The sequence below is a fragment of the Odocoileus virginianus genome, chromosome X, assembly GCF_023699985.2.
Source record: "Odocoileus virginianus isolate 20LAN1187 ecotype Illinois chromosome X, Ovbor_1.2, whole genome shotgun sequence".
Lineage (NCBI taxonomy): Eukaryota > Metazoa > Chordata > Mammalia > Artiodactyla > Cervidae > Odocoileus > Odocoileus virginianus.
The window spans coordinates 30,282,585-30,302,329 of record NC_069708.1 but is presented as its reverse complement, the minus strand read 5'-3'; positions in this window follow the sequence as shown (position 1 = coordinate 30,302,329).

Here is a 19,745-nt window from a genome sequence, read left to right as displayed (position 1 = left end):
TCTTCCCTACCTCCTCACTTCTCCTTTCTCATAGGGACCCTCTGCAAACAGGCAAGTGCTGTGGAAGCAACTGAGGAACTCTGGCCAGGGTTACCCTCTGGTGTGTTCCAAAGGCCCCACTGCTCACTGAGCCCCAGTAGCTGCTGCCCAAATGGGTGAGGATCTCTCCTTTATCTTCTTTTCAACTGAGGACTAGGCCAACCAATATTGTGTGGGCATGGGTCAGGTACTTAAAAGCCGTTAGGGTGCCTGCCACATGAAGACTCCCATGTGAAGATAACGGGGACGTGGAATGGATCAGGCCACAAGGGCATCCGCCCCCAGCAAGACAACTTCCATGCACCATATCAGGCACATAGTGGTTGAAGCAAAACAGAGACCATCATCCCCTGGCCACCTCCTCCCCAACAGGATTGTAAGGTGGATTCCTGAGCCTTCTTCCCTGTCACTTTCACTTCTTTCCCTTTTTGGTCCAGATTGATTTACAGGAGCCTAGGTGTTGCCTCTGAGCCATCCCAAGAGTGCTTTCCACGTTTCAGGGAATCGCCAAATGGTGCGTCACCTGGTTGCTCCCAGGAATCTCTGTCTTTCCCTGCCTGGGTCACATGGTGCCTTAGCTCTGTCTTTCTTTGCTTGGACCACACGGTGCCTTAGCCGCACTGTCAGATGTGACTGTTGGGACGGTCGGCCATTTTGTGCCATTAGTTGCACGGAGACATCACTGAGACAAAAAGGGACGCCTTTTTGCCAGTTGGTGACTCTCAGTGCCCCCATTCTATGGCACATAGGTTAAGGATGGGTTCTGGTACTTCTTGGGAGCCTCTTTCAGACTCACCCCTTGGCTACATTCTCAGAAACTGGAAAATTTTGACCCTGCAAGAAGCCTAGCCACAATACTAACTGGGGGACCCAAAAAATGGCCTCTGAATGGCACACCAGCTTTTGCCAAAAGCAGGGAAAGACTCAAAATTTCCTTACCTTCAGTCCTTCATGGCCCTCGGTCAGAATCCAGACTTGAGAAACTCATGCTGCATGTGTCTTTCCGTTGCCTCCCTCTCTTCTGTCCCCCTCTGTCTCTCTCCTTCAGATTTCCTAGATGACCCCTACTCAACTTTTCATATCCATATGATCTCTAGGAAAGGATTCTGAGGTTCCCTTCGGTCCAGGTCTTTTTCCTATATTCAAAAGCCTGAAGGATCAAAAACTTCCCTCTATGCTTCAAAACCAGTTCTTCTTGCATATGCAATTAAAAACAACTAGCTTGTTAAAAAGCCTGCACCTCATGAGGAGAGTTGACTCATTAGAAAAGACCCTGATGCTGGGAGGGATTGGGGGCAGGAGGAGAAGGGGACGAAAGAGGATGAGATGGCTGGATGGCATCACCAGCTCGATGGACATGAGTTTGAGTAAACTCTGGGAGTTGGTAATGGACAGGCAGACCTGGCATGCTGCGGTTCATAGGGTCGCAAAGAATCAGACACGACTGAGCGACTGAACCGAACTGAAGGAAACACTTGAAGTTAACCCTTTCCATGTCCCTGAAATACACAACCCACTTTGCCTGAGACCTCAGCCTTGGGCAAATTAGAACTTCAAAAAAAAGGGGGGGGGATCTACAAGCAATAAATGCTGGAGAGGGTGTGGAGAAAAGGGAATCCTCTTACACTGTTGGTGGGAATGCAAACTAGTACAGCCGCTATGGAGAACAGTGTGGAGATTTCTTAAAAAACTGGAAATAGAACTGCCATATGACCCAGCAATCCCACTCCTGGGCATACACACCGAGGAAACCAGATCTGAAAGAGACACATGCACCCCAATGTTCATCACAGCACTGTTTATAATTGCCAGAACATGGAAGCAACCTAGATGCCCATCAGCAGACGAATGGATAAGCAAGCTGTGGTACATATACACCATGGAATATTACTCGGCCATTAAAAGGAATTCATTTGAATCAGTTCTAATGAGATGGATGAAACTGGAGCCCATTATACAGGGTGAAGTAAGCCAGAAAGATAAACACCAATACAGTATACTAACACATATATATGGAATTTAGAAAGATGGTAATGATAACCCTATATGCAAGACAGAAAAAGAGACACAGATGTACAGAACAGACTTTTGGACTCTGTGGGAGAAGGCGAGGGTGGGATGTTTTGGGAGAACAGCATCGAAACATGTATATTATCTAGGGTGAAACAGATCACCAGCCCAGGTTGGATGCATGAGACAAGTGCTCGGGCCTGGTGCACTGGGAAGACCCAGAGGGATCGGGTAGAGAGGGAGGTGGGAGGGGGGATCAGGATGGGTAATACATGTAAATCCATGGCTGATTCATGTCAATGTATGACAAAAACCACTACAATATTGTAAAGTAATTAGCCTCCAACTAATAAAAATAAATGAAAAATAAAAAAGGGTGGTCAAAGAGACATTTTAAATATCAAGCAGAAAACTATGAGATTTCTGTCTGTCTGGATTTATGTATGTCTCAGTGTGTGTCTTTTGTTTTTTTTTTTAATATTGCTGAAGTTGTAAATGAGTTCTAATTTAATTAGCCTAAAGAAAAGTAAGCACTTATGAATCAGACAATTCTAAATACAAGAGAAATTAACCTAAATGAATATCAGATTCACGTGAACTGGGACATATTCAATATTAAATATATAGTATTATGTTTGCTTGCTAATCTAATATAGACACATCTAAGAGTCATTAACATTAAGTATAATATTTTCATTGTGCCTAGGTTTATTGTACACTAGGTATTGTTATATTGTTATATCTGTTACAAGTTTATCAGCAAGGAAAGTACCCCGAGTGAAGAAACTTCAAAAAAAATGTAAATGAGATATGAGCTTTTGTATAAACTCTATTAAGAATAACTATACTTTATAAATGTCTGTCTAAAACAGTCTCAGTAGATTTTAGTAACCTGAATTTCTAGGGTAGTGCTTAACTAAGTGATGGAACTTTATTGAATAGCTAGGTCATTTCTAAATAAAATAAGATTCTGAAACATTTGCTACTTAACACTAATTTCCTCTTACACAGAAACTAAAGAGATTTGGACTACTAATGAATAATGTGTGATGCCATCCTCAGAAGTTCTCTAGAATATTTTTAGAGATTGTTACTGGTATCTGTGTTCACCAATCTATAGAATGCTAATATAAAGGTCAGTTCTTGGATGCTTAAGGAAAGTATGATGTGTGTTTTCAGTAAAGAAGGTATGAGAAATGAAATTACATTTTATGAAGGGAAAAGGAAGTAGATCTGACTTACAGGTGGCTGTTTCAGGATGGGAGAACAAAGTAATGGGTACAGAAATTGATAAGGTTTGATGGAAAGTGCACCCCAAGGGAGGAGTTTTGTGCATAAATGCAAGCTTTCTTGAGATACTGAACTGTCTTTGATAATGGATTTTAAGTTTCTTTACCTCTGAAGTAATCTGCTCTATGTTTACCTTTGAAATCTTTGTTATTTTGGCTAAGTGAATATATAGTTTCATAGTGATCTGTATGATTCTATCTGACTGAGTGTTATAAACCCTTTTGATATTTATCAACAAAACTTCCTAAATAACTTGACTTCTAGCTAACTTTGGGATGCTTCAGAGGGCCCCTGAGACACCCCAAAGAGCTATTAAACGACCTGGGTTCATTGGACATGTTAAATTTTATGGGAAGTACTGTCGAAGGGTGATAAATTTTCTCAGGTTATACTGTATGGTTGGTGTTACTAATATAGATATCCTAAAATTATGAGGAATTCATGTAGATCTGATATGCCCTGATAAAATATTGTCAGTTATAATTCTAGTTATCATGGTAAAGTGTTACAAGTCACAGCAATGACCAAGTTACTTTGTCAGTTGCATTTTCAGTTCAGTTCAGTCGCTCCGTCATGTCCAACTCTTTGTGACCCCATTGACTGCAGAACTCCAGGCCTCCCCATCCATCACCAGCTCCCAGAGTCCACCCAAACCCATGTCCATTGAGTCGGTGATGCCATCCAACCATCTCATCCTCTGTCGTCCCCTTCTCCTCCTGCCCTCAATCTTTCCCAGCATCAAGGTCTTTTCAAATGAGTCAGCTCTTTGCATGAGGTGGCCAAAGTATTGGAGTTTCAGCTTCAGCATCAGTCCTTCCAATGAATATTCAGGACTGATCTCCTTTAGGATGAACTGGTTGGATCTCCTTGCAGTCCAAGGGACTTTCAAGAGTCTTCTCCAATGCCACAGTCCAAAAGCACCAATTCTTCGGTGCTCAGCTTTCTTCACAGTCCAACTCTCACATCCATACATGACCACTGGAAAAGCCATAGCCTTGACTAGACAGACCTTTGTTGACAAAGTAATGTCTCTGTTTTAAAATATGCTATCTAGGTTGGTCATAACTTTCCTTCCAAGGAGTAAGTATCTTTTAATCAGATTTTAAACATGCCTTCTATGGTTTTCACCCTGATGCCTTTGCAAGAATACTGCTACTTCAAGATTTATGGAAAAGACTTTTCTAAGATTAACCAATAAACAAATTTTGTTTGTTTGTTATCTGGTAAACTGGTAACAGACTGGAATTTAGTCTACTCTCTATGTTAAGAGAACACAGTTTTCTTAGAATGAAACTTTCGATAACAGATTATGAATTTCTTTGCCTTTAAGTGATTTATATTTGTTTTTAAAATCTTTTGTTACTTTGGTAAAGAAGCACTATTTAAGATTATTGTACATGTAGACAAAGTTCATTCTGCTTCTACAAAAAATAAGCCCTCACGGTTAGACTTTGCTATCCTGATGTCCTTAAAACATGGCAACAGTCTACTCCTAAATCAGGGAATTAAAAATGGGTGAACAATAGCTGTAAATCAAAGAGTCAGGGCTATGGGAAATCCAAGATGGCTGCTTGGCTTTTCTTGGATCCCTGACAAACCTCATTTTTATTTGATGAGTTAAAGCCTTCTCTGGCTACAGGGTTAATGCCCTAATAATGAAAAAATCAGGTTTCACTGAATATTAAGTTTTGTTAATTGTTAAACTAAGTTTCTTGTATTGTTAGTTAAGGTCTAATGTTTACTAAGACTCACTTCTGAGATAGCTCTTTGTTGTTATGTTATATTGCTAAAAGATTTAAGTTATTAAAAAGGACACCCTAAGTTTGTTTCTAAAGCTTATCTCAGTAACCAGTCTTTGGATAAAGATCAGATGCTCCATGATCTACAACCAGGAGATTAACACCAGGCTATAGTTATTTAACAAACAAAGTCAGATAACCTAGGGTATACTGGACTCTACCTAATGAAAGTACTTGACATAATTCTTATTTGTGACCTTACTAATAACTGCTAGCCATATTATTTTCTATGTCGCTTGTTTCAGAAGATTGTTTCTTATGTTACCAAATGTGTGACTGAGTCTGTGATAAAATGCTGATAGGCACTTCCATATGAGATCAATAATTGTAATAATGTAACTCTAGATATGGGAAGAAGCAACAAGAGGGAATATTTTCCTGGACCAAGAGGCTAGTAAGACAGGTATGGTCCAGAGACTTTTGCTATTCACAAGGCCTGATTCAATAATAGAACATTGAGTGGCCTGTCAATGGAATCTTCGTTAAACCTGGGAATAAGCCTTCCCAGCACCACAGGACACAATGGCCATGTAATGCCCACAAAGCATGGTCAAATATGTGGTTATGAAGGGACCCTGCTGACTGGAAGCTGGCACTTGCCAGCTGCCTCTACAAGGATTACTTCATGACCACTGCAAGCTGCTGACCGTCAATATCCCCTGAAAGGAGTTCAGGGTGGAGATCAGAAATAAGGCACTCTGTGCTCTGGGAAAAACCCACAAGAACCAGTCTTCAGATAGTCAGATACTTTCAGGTAAAGATTTTATGAGCCCAAATTCTTGCATCTTCTTGTACCTAGAGAAACACTAATGTCACAAACCAATGTCTGGTCCTGGTTCTCCTGGCTAGTCCCTGAGCAGCTTTTCTACTTCTATTAATCTTTGGGCCACATACCTTTAACTTGCTTGTTAAGTTTGTTTCTTCTAAAATACAACAAATCTCCAAGTGATAGTATGACAAGAATATTCCCTGACCAACAAACACATAGACAATGTTGAAACAAGTCACCTTATCATTCCATGGATCTCATCTCCCTCCATAGATGCACCCTGACAGAGAGCAGGCAAAGGGAACCCAGAGCCCCACGATGGCCCTGTACAACCTGAAGAAGCCAGAGTGGTCATTGCCCCTTCTCCCCTGAGACAGGGTTTGCAAATGCATGAGAAGGGAAATAGGTAGATAGTTAGACATGAGTAGGGTATCAAAAGGGGCCAAAGAACTGGCCCTAAATATAATAAAGAGAAGGAAGAATGTGGTGACCCAAGGACGAAAGAGCAGATAAAACCAAGGAGGGTCTTGGAATGCAAGAACAGAAAAAACAGACCCTTATCGTCCTTCCCTCCTCCATGTTGTAACTATTAATGGATTTCAGGTCCTCCTGAGCAGTATTACCTGTCTCCCCTCCTACCACATAGGGAGTAGATATTTGCCTTACTCTTCCTCCCCTCCAACTCAGTATATATGCCTCATCCAATCAGCAAATGACTCACAAGACCTCCCACTCCTTGTACCCTGGGTATAAAGGTGGACTAAGGACCCCTGGAATGTGAAGTCAAGCGGGCCTTAGGAAGCATCACTACAAACAAAGCTAGTGGAGGTGATAGATTTTCAGTTGAGCTATTTCAAATCTTAAAAGATGATGCTGTGAAAGTGCTACAATCAATATGCCAGCAAATTTGGAAAACTCAGCAGTGGCCACAGAACTGGAAAATGTCAGTTTTCATTCTAATTACAAAGAAAGGCAATACCAAAGGATGCTCAAACTACCGCACACTTGCATTCATCTCATACGCTAGTAAAGTAATGCTCAAAATTATCCAAGCCAGGCTTCAACAATGTGAACTGTGAACTTCCAGATGTTCGAGCTGGATTTAGAAAAGGCAGAGGAAACAGAGATCAAATTGCCAACATATGCTGAATCATCGAAAAAGAGGGAGTTCCAGTAAAACATCTATTTCTGCTTTATTGACTATACCAAAGCCTTTGACTGTGTGGATCACAATAAAGTGTGGAAAATTCTGAAAGAGATGAAAATACCAGACCACCTGACCTGCCTCTTGAGAAATCTGTATGCAGGTCAGGAAGCAACAGTTAGAACTGGACATGGAACAAGAGACTGGTTCCAAACAGGAAAAGGAGTATGTCAAGGCTGCATATTGTCACCATGCTTATTTAACTTATATGCAGAGTACATCATGAGAAACGCTGGGCTGGATGAAGCACAAGCTGGAATCAAGATTGTTGGGAGAAATAGCAATAACCTCAGATATGCAGATGACATCACCCTTATGGCAGAAAGTGAAGAAGAACTAAAGAGCCTCTTGATGAAAGTGAAAGAGGAGAGTGAAAAAGTTGGCTTCAAGCTCAACATTCAAAAAACTAAGATCATGGCATCTAGTCCCATCACTGCATGGCAAATAGATGGGGAAACAGTGGAAACAGTGTCAGACTTTATTTTGGGGGGCTCCAAAATCACTGCAGATGGTGACTGCAGCCATGAAATTAAAAGACACTCACTCCTTGGAAGGAAAATTATGACCAACCTAGATAGTGTATTAAAAAGTAGTAGGTGTAGTGTCCGTCTATTCAAGGCTTTGGTTTTTCCAGTAGTCATGTATGAATGTGAGAGTTGGACTGTAAAGGAAGCTGAGTGCCAAAGAATTGATGCTTTTGAACTGTGGTGTTGAAGAATTATAACCTTGAGAGTCCCTTGGACTACAAGGATATCCAGCCAGTCCATCCTAAAGGAAATCAGTCCTGAATATTCATTGGAAGAAGTGATGTTGAAGATGAAACTCCAATACTTTGGCCACCCAATGCAAAGAGCTGACTCATTTGAAAAGACCTTGACGCTGGGAAAGATTGAAGGCTGGAGGAGAAGGGGACGACAGAGGATGAGATGGTTGGATGGCATCACCGACTCAATGGACATGAGTTTGAGTAAACTCTGGGAATTGGTGATGGATGGGGAGGCCTGGCGTTCTGCAGTCCATGGAGTCACAAAAAGTCGGACACGACTGAGCAACTGAACTGAACTGAAGTACCCTTGTTCAACATTTGTTCTCCCTTGAGCTGGCTCACTGTTCTAACAGTGTCTCCCACTCTAATAAACTTTATTTCCCTCTCATTCTGTCTCATGTCTGGAAATTCTTTTCCAACCCGTGCCTGGACCATGACAGCAGCTATCAGAATTATTCTACTGAGTACTATTATGAAGACAGTCTGAAAAAGAATTAGTTTGATTTGCCTTGATTGCAGACTTATAGACTACATAATAACAATTTTCTAAAGTTTTATAGCACTGAATTTCCCGGGCAGTCCAGTGGTTGACTCTGTGCTTCTATTGTAGGGGACCAAGTTTCAATCCCTGCTCAGGGAACCAAGATTCCACATGCCATGTGGTACAGTCAAAAATAAGTAAATAAAAATTGTATACCATTTTGCAATTTACAAAACAATTCTCATAATTATATCATTTGATCCTCACAGCAACCTTGTAAAGTAGGTATTATTATATCCATTAAGGATGAGGAAACTAAGTTTAAATTCCTGAATTTCAAAGAAGTTGCCAAGTAGTACAACTTGATCTTTTATTAACAAGTTTATTGAAATATAATTCATGTACATCTAATCCGGGCTTTCCAGGTGGCTCAGTGGTAAAGAATTCGGCTGTCAATGCAGGAGATATAGGAGACACAGGTTTGTTCCCTGGGTCAGGAAGATCCCCTGGAGGAGGAAGTGGCAACCCATTCCAGTATTCTTGCTTAGAGAATCCCATGGACACAGGAACCTCGCAGGCTACAGTCCACAGGGTTGCAAAAAGTCATACATGACTGAGTATGCATGCACGAGCAGAGCACACCATCTAATTCACTTATACAAGGAATATAATTCAGTGGCTTTTACGTTATTCATAGAGTTGTACAATCATCACCACAATCTATTTTAGAACATTTTATCCCAGGAAGAAAACTCCATACTCATTAGCAGCCACTCCAGCACTTACCCCAAACCCCAAAGTCTTGAGCAAACACTAGTCTACATTCTGTCTCTACAGATATGCTTATTCTGGGAATGTCATATAAATGGAGCCATACAATATGTGGTGTTTTGAATTTTTTCATTTAGCATTATGCTCTCAAGGTCTATCCATGTTGTAATGTGTCAACACCTCATTCCTTTGTATGGTCAAATAATATTGCATTATATGGATATATCACACTTTATTTATCCAGTCACTAGTTGATGAGTATTTTTGGCTATTATCAATAATGCTGTTATAAGCATTCATGCATATGTTTTTCTGTGTACATAAGTATTAATTTACAACTTGATCTTGAACTTGTTTTTCATCATAGGCAAAGTTTAAAGATGGCCCCCAAGATTCTTGCCCTCTAGTGTACATGCCCTGTATAATTCCTTCCCTTTGAGTGTGGGAAGAATTTGTGTATATGATGGGATAGCACTCTTTCGATTTGGTTATGTTATACGGCAAAGATGAAAAAGGTGTAGGTGTAGTTAAGGTCCCTAATCAGTTGATTTTAAGTTAATCAAAAGAGAGATTATTCAGACTGGGCCTCATGTAATCAGGAAAGCCCTTTAAAAGGGGATTTAGGCCTTTCCTGAAAGAAAGAATCGAAGTAAAAGGGTGGTCAAATGGTACAAACTTCCAATTATAAGATAAATAAGTCATGAGGATGTAATATACAGCATGGTGATTGTAGTTATATATACTGTGTTGAATATTTATTTGAAAGTTACTGAGAGAGTAGATCTTAAAAGTTCTCATCACAAGAAAAAAATTAGTAACTATGTAGGGAGATGGATACTAATTTAACTTTTTGTGATAATCATTTTTGCAACAATTTTATACCATATCAGTTTTTTGTAAACCTAAAACTAATACAATGTTATACACCAATTTTATCTCAATTAAGAAATAAGCAAAAGGAATTCTCTTTCTGGACTTGAAAAAGCAACTAACCTCACTGCTTATCAAGGGGGTCACCTAGAAAGAACCTGAGGATGCTTATAGAAACTGAAAGTAGTTCCCAGCCAACATCCATCAGAAAACAATGAATTCAGTCCTACAGCTTCAAGGAAGCGAGTTTTGCCAACAGTCAGGGAGCTAGGAAGAGGGAGGGATTCCACATCTCAGGTGAGATTGCAGACCTGACTGACACCTTGATTTTATCTTGGTAAGGCTCTGAGCAGAAGATGCAGCTGATTTGGACCAAGACTCCTGACCCACAGAAATTGTGAATTAGTAAATGTATGTTGTTTTAAGCTGCCAAGTTTGTGCTAATTTGTTATGAAGCAACAGGAAGTGAATACAATGTCATATGGACTCTTTTTTAAATCATATCATCCAGTATTGCCTACATGTACCTGTGTTCCCTTCCTTCTCCATGATTGTGTCATAGAGACACAATTGTGACATTGTGTCATAATTATTGCAGTTGCCTGGATAATTAATAGATCTTTTTAAAAATCTGATTTTGCTGGAAAACCTCATTCAAACATAAGGAGAGCAATGATTTTCTGATAAACAAGAAGTCACATAATCATGAGTTTTAATAGCCAGAGATGTTAAACTCAAGATGTTACATTAAGATCTGAAAGGAATCTTCATCAAGCTCAGCCTAAAAATTGATGTCATACTCAAGTCTACCAGCCCCTTTGTAACATGCCTCATTAAAGTAATTTCCCACATAACACTCTCTGATTTTTCAATTCTCATTTTCTCATTTCACTCTGCTGGCCTTTGGATCAGGCACTTTAAGATGGAAACTGAAGTGAGTTCTGAAAGATTAAAAACATCATGCTGCATACAGCTTCATCATGGACTTACATGGCACACAGATTTTTTAAAAAGTTTTCACAGTTCATTGATTCTTTAACACCAGAATAAAATCATGGAGCTATGAAATTAGCAAGTTAAATAGATCTTGAAGAAACTTGAAATCATGGTCTATCTAGCAACAATTCTAAGGGACTCACTTGATTATTCTCTGGGCAATGGTATGCATAGTTTTCAGAAAAACAATGATTCTTACTGTGCCATCTGCATGGAGTCCCACAGTCCCATGAAAATTTCCACAAGATCATTCTTTGCCAAGGAAAACTTGGTTGCTGCGTTACAATACACAGGATTGCCCACAATATTAGGAAGTGAAAACAGCTTTGGCATGCTCCTTAAACTCTGCGGGTCATGTTGACAACATATGAAGAGACATTACAGTTTAGGTTGACAGCACAGGCTTTAGGGTCAAGCTTCAGTTTGAGTTCTGGCTCTGCTTCTTAATATGTAAGTACCTTTGGGAAGGTTCCTGAACTTATGCAAATTTCAGTTTTCCTAAGCAGAAAATAAAAGTTGATCATAATATTACCTGCCTCATACAACACTGGGGAAGATTATATGAGATCATGCATGTAAACCATATAGCAAGTCCTTATTATAGGTTAAGCTTTCAATAATTAATAGCTGTTGCTATTATACATGAGAAGGATTAAGATATGATTATTTTGTATAACATGCAAATGAACCAGATAATTTTTAAATTTGTAGAAGATTTTGCCCCTGGAAGTAAAGCAGTAAAATTTGAATAAAATCTCTAAACTTTTATTAGGCTAAAAAATAATTAAAATTTTGCATGAGTTTTAAGTTTGGGGGGCCTCCACAATGGCTCACTGGTAAAGAATCTGCCTGCAATGCAGGAGACATAGCAGATGTGGGTTCAATCCCTGGGTCAGGAAGATCCCCTGGAGGAGGAAATGGCAACCCACTCCAGTATTCTTGCCTGAAAAATCCCATGAATAGAGGAGTTTAAATTTTTTTAACACAAACAACTATGATTAAAACACTCTAGTACTGTTTTGCATATAGGGTTATCGTTACCATCTTTCTAAAGTCCATATATATGTGTTAGTATACTGTAATGGTCTTTATCTTTCTGGCTTACTTCGCTCTGTATAATGGGCTCCAGTTTCATCCATCTCATTAGAACTGATTCAAATGAATTCTTTTTAATGGCTGAGTAAGAAAAAGAGACTCAGATGTATAGAACAGACTTGTGGACTCTGGGAGAAGGCGAGGGTGGGATGTTTCAAGAGAACAGCATTGAAACATGTATATTATCTAGGGTGAAACAGATCACCAGCCCAGGTTGGGTGCATGAGACAAGTGCTCGGGCCTGGTGCACTGGGAAGACCCAGAGGGATCGGGTGGAGAGGGAGGTGGGAGGGGGGACTGGGATGGGGAATACATGTAAATCCATGGCTAATTCATTTCAATGTATGACAAAAACTACTGTAATGATGTAAAGTAATTAGCCTCCAACTAATAAAAATAAATGGTAAAAAAAAAACACTCTAGTACTTCCCTGGTGGTCTAGTAGTTAAGAATCCACCTGCCAATGCAAGGAACACAGATTCAATCCCTGGTCTGGGATGATTCCACATGTTGTGGAGCAACTAAGTCCTTGCGGCACAACTACTGAATCCGAGTGCCACAAATACTGAAGCGTGCATGCCCTGTGCTTTGCAACAAGAGAAGTTACTGCAATGAGAAGCCCTGGTACCACAATGAAGACTAGCTCCCACTAGCTGCAACTAGAGAAACCCTGCACACGGCAACAAAGACCCAGCATAGCCAAAAATAAATAAATAAATGAAAGGAAATTTAAAAAGAAAAACACTCTAATGGCACAGTGGTAAGGAGCCTGGGCTTTGGAATAAGACCCTCTGGATTTAGATATCAACCACTTCCAAGCTATGTGTTCCTGAGTAACTCCTAAGATTCCTTTTCCTCATTTGAAAAGTGGAGGTTATAACAGAACCTACTCTATATGGGCTTATGAGAGGACAAAATTAGATGATACCAGTTAAAGCAGAGTACTTAGAAGAGAATAAATGCTCAATAAATGTTCCCCTCACAAAGGGGGGAAGGGACTTCCCTTGGGGTCCAGTGGTTAGGACTTCACCTTCCAATGCAGGGGGTACCAGTTTGATCTGTGGTCAGGGAGCCATAAGCCTCATGGCCAAAAAACCAAAACATAAAACAGAAACAATATTGTGACAAATTTAACGAAGACTTTTGAAAAATGGTCCACATCAAAACAAAATCTTAGAAAAAGAAGGGGAGTGATAAACGTAATTTCAAAACATCAATTATTTATTTTGTACTGTGTCCTTTGAAATATATCAATAGTCTGATATATCCTAACAATAATAAATGTGGATATGTGTACATGTATATGTACATACGGGCTTCTCAGGTGGCGCTAGTGGTAAAGAACTTGCCTGCCAATGCAGGAGACATAAGAGAAGCTGGCTCAATCGCTGGGTCTGGAAGATCCCCTGGAGGAGGGCATGGCAATCCACTCCAGCACTCTTGCCTAGAGAACCCCCATGGACAGAGGAGTCTGGTGGGCTACGGTCCATAGGGTTGCAAAGAGTTGGACAAGACTGAAGTGATTTAGTATGCATGTGCATACACATATACATACACATATTTATATGTATATATGTTTATGTGTACATATATGTATGTGTTTGTGTCTGTGTGTATATATATATTTATATATCTTTGTGTTATGTCTTATTCAACATTATTTCATGTACACTCTTCCATATACAAACACAAGTCATATACTTTTCATATAATTGTCATTGAAGTTTTCCATTGAACTGCTTATGTAAGAGCTGGAATTGTTTTCAAAAGCTGTCATTATGATTTACACTGATATAAGCATCTCTGTGCAGTTTCCCTTATTTTTTTCTTTTGGAGTAATTTTTGGGCTCTATTTCCTTAAAGTATAAGTGTCAAGTGATCAAGAAGTATATAATGGAGTCAACAGGGTTAACTGACAAGATGTGAGAAACACTTTTCTACACCCTCCAAACACATAGACAAGTTGGATAAAATAACACTCCCCTAGTTTTAAAAAATGCATAACTGAGTTTGAAAACAAAGAAACTCTCTATGTGTCAGAAATGAAGAGGAAATGCAAAGTCAGAAGAGTAAACAAGAGTTGAAGCTCAATGCTCCTAAGGGGAGTCAGACATAGTTGTAATGCAAAGTTTGGGGTATTATTTTTCCTTTTTAAAATTTAGGTACAAAATAAAATCACCCTTTTGGTTTATAGTTCTGCAAGTTTTAATACACACATAAAGTAGTATAACAACTACCACAATCATGATATGAAAGTCTCACCAAATTCTTTCATGTTTCTTTGTAGTCAAACTGTTCCTCCACCCTCACATGACTGGAGTTTTAACGCCTTGCTGAAATGCATGGTAAGCCACAGACCCAGTGCGTGGGTAGTGAGCTGAAATTGAGCTTCCTGCAGTAGGAAGTACTGCTAAAACTTTGACCCTTAGCCTGTGAATGTGGATTTATAAGCAGGAAATCCATTCTCAGCTGTAGGTCCTCCATGAAAAATCTTCACTATGCATGGGTGTAGGGTCCACATGCATACTACATATATGGTATAGAAAAGCAAAGCTAAAAGAATAAACTGTAAAAACTGGCCCTAAACTTTTATAGGGACACTGTGGAAACAAACACAAAACTGCTCCATAGTGACACCTCTACAACCCAGGAGACAATTCTCTCTGAAAAAAGAGAGCATAACTAAAAATTACAAAGTATACAAAGACTCTTACCACCAAAAAAGAAAACCAGAGTATGTAATAATGGAAAAACTTAGGCCCACGGAAATCTAATCAAGTAATCTATCAACTTAGAACTTGATAATCAGCGAAATAAAGATATTTCAGGACTCAAGACTCAAAGTATACTGCAACGGAACTTCAGTAAAAGAACTGCTAAAGGATGCATGGTGATGGCGATGGGTGATGGACAGGGAAGCCTGGCATGCTGAAGTCCATGGAGTTGCAAAGAGTTGGACATGACTGAACGACTAAACTGAACTGAAAGGATGCATTCCAGTAAGACTGAAAATGAAATCAGAAGTAAGAAGCGTGATGGAATTAAGCAATGTTGAACAAAAACATCAGTGAATCATGTTGAAATACCTAAATAAGTATTGACTATAAAAAATCATGATAATAATTAATTCAAAGAGGTAGATAGAATAAAAATCTAAACTACTATAACTAGGAAGATAGAAGGGGAAACTTGGGAGTTCCAAAATTCTTTTATTTTGGGGGAGAAGGCTAGAAATGTTACTTTTAGACTGTGTTAGAAAAATGTATAGTAACATAAGTATCTTTAAAGTTACAAGTATAATCATTGAAAGAAATGTAAATAACATACATAACTTTCAAACCAGTAGGGAGGAAAATTTCAATAAATTCATGTGAAGGCAGAAAAGAAGGGAAAAAGAAGTAAACAAAAACTATGCAAAAATAAAACACAAAATAATAGAAATCAGCCCAAATATGTTTATAGTTAATATATAAATGTAAATTAATCATGGGTATCTATTAAAAGAGACTCAGAATGGATATAAAAACACATTCAGGTGTGTGCTGCTACAAAGGCATACCTAAAACTATCAAATAAGAGGGGCTAACAATAAAGGGGTAGAAAAAATACACTAGGCAATGATATGGTGATATTACTATCAGACAAAAGAGAACTCATGGTGAAAATTATTAATATTAATAAAAAGGAAATGACTTAATAATTTTTCAGCCACCATGAAGATAAAACAATCATTAACCTGTATGCACCTTATATTAAAAATATCAACTTAACGTACAAATTACAAGAAGAAATTGACAAATCCACATCCATGGTGCTACATTTTACTACTGATGTTAACAGAACAAAGCACACAAATAAGTAACAAGGTGTAGAAAATTCAGACAAGTTAAAAATTGTTGCTCTGCTGGGATGACCCAGAGAGATGGGATGGGGAGCGAGTTGGAAGTGGGGTTCAGGATGTGGAACACATGTACACACATGGTGGATTCAAGTCTATGTATGGCAAAACCAATACAATGTTGTAAAGTAAAATTAAAATTAAAATTGTTATATCCTCTACAGGGTACTGATTATTTTTTAACCTTCTACTTAGCAACCTTGTATAACTATATTGTTTTTTATTAGTTTATCAATAGATTATTTTTTTAAACTGGAAAAATAATCTATAATATACTGCTCTTTTCTCTCTTTCAATCCTTATACCTTTTGTTTCTACTTCTCATTTATTGCATTGACCATTACTTCTATCCAATACAATGTTAAATAGTAGAGGGTAAGTGAGCACCCTTGGCATAGTCCCATCTTTAAGGAAAACACTACTAAATCGTCATCATTAAGTTAAATGCTTGAAATATTTTTATTTATGGTGGGAGAGATACCCTTTACCAATTTAGAGAAGACTAAAGAGTTTTGAAATCTTGGATGATCGTTGAATTTTATTAAATATACTTTCTGATGTTTTCATATATCTCGTTTCTATATAGTATCTATCTTCTAAAATTTGTCTATCAAGGAATTCCCTGGTGGTCCAGTGTTCAGGACTCTGCACTTCCACTGCAGGGATGTGTGTGCTTAGATGCTCAGTCATGTCCGACTCTGTGACCCCATAGACTGCAGACTGCCAGGTTCCTCTGTCCATGGGATTCTCCAGGCAAGAAAACTGGAGGGGTTGCCATTTCCTCCTCCAGGGGATATTCTGGACCCAGGGATCAAACCCACATCTGCTGTGTCTCCTGCATTGCAGGCGGATTCTTTATGCGCTGAGCCATCAGGGAAGCCACTGCATGGGACTCACGTTCAATCTCTGGTGGGGGAACTAAGATCTAGTCTTAAAACTGACATATAATTTTCTTGTACAATCCTTGTCTGTTGTAAAGTGGCTTGTATTTCATTCTAAGAAGTTAATGCTTGATCCTATAGCAAGTGAATAGTTTTAATTAGGAAAGAAACATGATTAGATTTGTATGTTCATTAAACCAGTCTGTATTAAGTATATACACACTTCATAAAAAATGTAAGACATCATGATAATCATGGTGAATTATTCAAATCTATTTGTCTCCTTCTTTCCAAACTCCACCAAAGTAACATAAAGGAATAAAACAGGAATAAATGTACATGGACAAAGAGACTAGGGCTAGAGAGGGCTAAAACAGGGGTCTTCACTAAATTGTTCTTTTCAAAATATAAAGCAAATATAGTAAAATGTTAGTATATGACTAAGCCAGGTTACAGGTACGTGGGTGTCCATTATCTTTTCCTTCTCAATCTTCAGTTATGATGAAATATTTCTTAACATTAAAAACGCACAAAATCAAGTTAGTTTTAGAAAGTGATATGTTTCTCAAATTTTAATGTGAAAGTGCTTCTAAAATTTTAATGTGTATATGAATAAACTGGGGAATTCTTATTAAAATGCAGATTCTGAATCATTAGTCTGGTGGGGGGAGGGCTGAGATTCTGCATTTCTTACTGGCATCCTGGGTGATGCCAATGCTGGTGGTCTGCGGACCACTCTTAGAATAGCAAGATTTTAGGGTTAAAAAAAAAAAAGCAATGATAGAGAATGGTAGGATCAGGGGGTGACTTCTTTAGATAAGATGCTTTTGAAAAGCTTCTCTAAGCAGGTGATATTTGAGTCATCAAAAAGTCTCCAGGAAGGAAGAAGTTCCAGGTATACAGGAAAGTTCCAGGTAGAGGGGAAAGCAAATTCAAAGGCACTGAGGTAGGGATAAGTTTTGGCATTTTCTAGAACTAGAAAAGACTACTGTGGCGTTCTTGAAGTACTCAAGTGTTTCTTCCACATTTCAGGTGTAATTAAGTGAAAACAGCACCATATTCAGAGTCATGAAACCTAGGTTTGGTCTTTGTCCCATTAGCTCTGTGACCTCTATCAAATTACAACCTGACCCAGCCTGTTTCCTCATAAATATGGGAATATGAATAAATAATACATATTCTGAAGACTTGATGTGAGGATTCATAAGGTATGAATTTCAACAGCTATTTATAGTGACTTTTATTGTGTTTTCCTCTCTCTAGTTTATTTCCAACACATATGTGTCAAGTTACTGCAGGCCAAGTTGGCCTATTGCTGCAGTTCTCCCCAGTGCATAACTCTTGTTATGCTTCATGTTCTATTTCTGGGTGCACTGGAAATTTTCTTTCATTTATTTGGCTCATATTTGATTCAGTTTAGCTCATCAGAGAGTAACTACTTTGTTATTTCAATGTTATTTACATTTCTTAATCAGAGGAGTTGACTTACAATAAAACTACTTTGGTAAAAATGTGACTCCAGTCAAAAACCTTACAGCTGTTGCTCCATGACAATAATGCCTGTAGGTGATTGTAATGAAACATCTCAAAACTCCTGAGAAATCATCAGTAGGATCAGATGTTTCAGACTTCTGAGATTATGCCTTATTTAAAATCTGAGAATTCTATATGGCCCATAGAGACTTTCAATTAAATCTTGCATTTGAGTGTGGGTAACATCTTTAGTGTAAACAACAGTGGAATAGTAGCTTGAATACCACAGTTCTTGTTCTGACTCTAACACAACATGACCCTGGTCTTCTTTATCTACTAGCAACAAGAAATACCCACAAAAATGTTACTAAGATCCAGCAAGATAATGTGTGTGAGTGTTTCCAAAACTATATAAATTTAAGATATTATCTTGTCACATTATATCTGACAGCCTATCACAAAATATATATTGTATAGGTTCCCACAGTTTAAAATTTTTTTTTGCTCCACCCCGAAGCATGCCTGATTTTAATTCCCTGACCAGGGATCAAACCCATGCCCCTTGAAGTAGAAGCACAGAGCCCTAACCACTGGACCACCAGGGAATCCCTAGGTTCCTGAATTTTATTTTAAATTAGAGCATTACTGGAGAGTACTTTACTTGGGTAGAAAGATTCAGTAGCAATACTCAGCTATTATAGAAATCATTGGTAGAATCTAGGGCTTCTCTAGTGTAAAGTGTTGTTAACAGAATAGATGCTGAATAAATGTTTATTAATGATGATTTAAGTAGACATTAATGAAAGAAGCCATGACTGATTTGTCAACTAGATAATGAGAAGCCAGAAATATCAAATTAGTCACTAAGTTCTGTCAATTCTATCTCCATAATACCTCTGGAATTGACCTACTGCCCTTGCTACTGCCAGGTTCAGGTCTTTATTTTATGACTATTGCCTTAAATTCATGACTCCAGTCTGAACTCCCTCCGGTACAACCTTACTAAGCCAGAGTGGTTTAATGAACATACAGATCTAATCATGTTACATTCCCCATTAAGGGCTTCCCTTGCAGCTCAGCTGGTAAAGAATCTGCCTGCAATGTGGGAGACCAGGGTTCAATCCCTGGGTTGGGAAGATCCCCTGGAGAGGGGAAAGGCTACGCACTCCAGTATTCTGGCCTGGAGAATTCCATGGGCTATATAGTCCATGGGCTCAGAAAGAGTCAGACAGGACTGAGCAACTTTCACTTTCTTACTGATTAAAACCATTCACTCATATAGGATCAAGCATTAACTTAGAATGAAATACAAGCCCCTTTACCATCTCTGTTCACTCAGGCCCATCTCTTACTACTATGCCACACACTCCCTAGACTCTTGAACCCGGAGATGTTTTCTCATG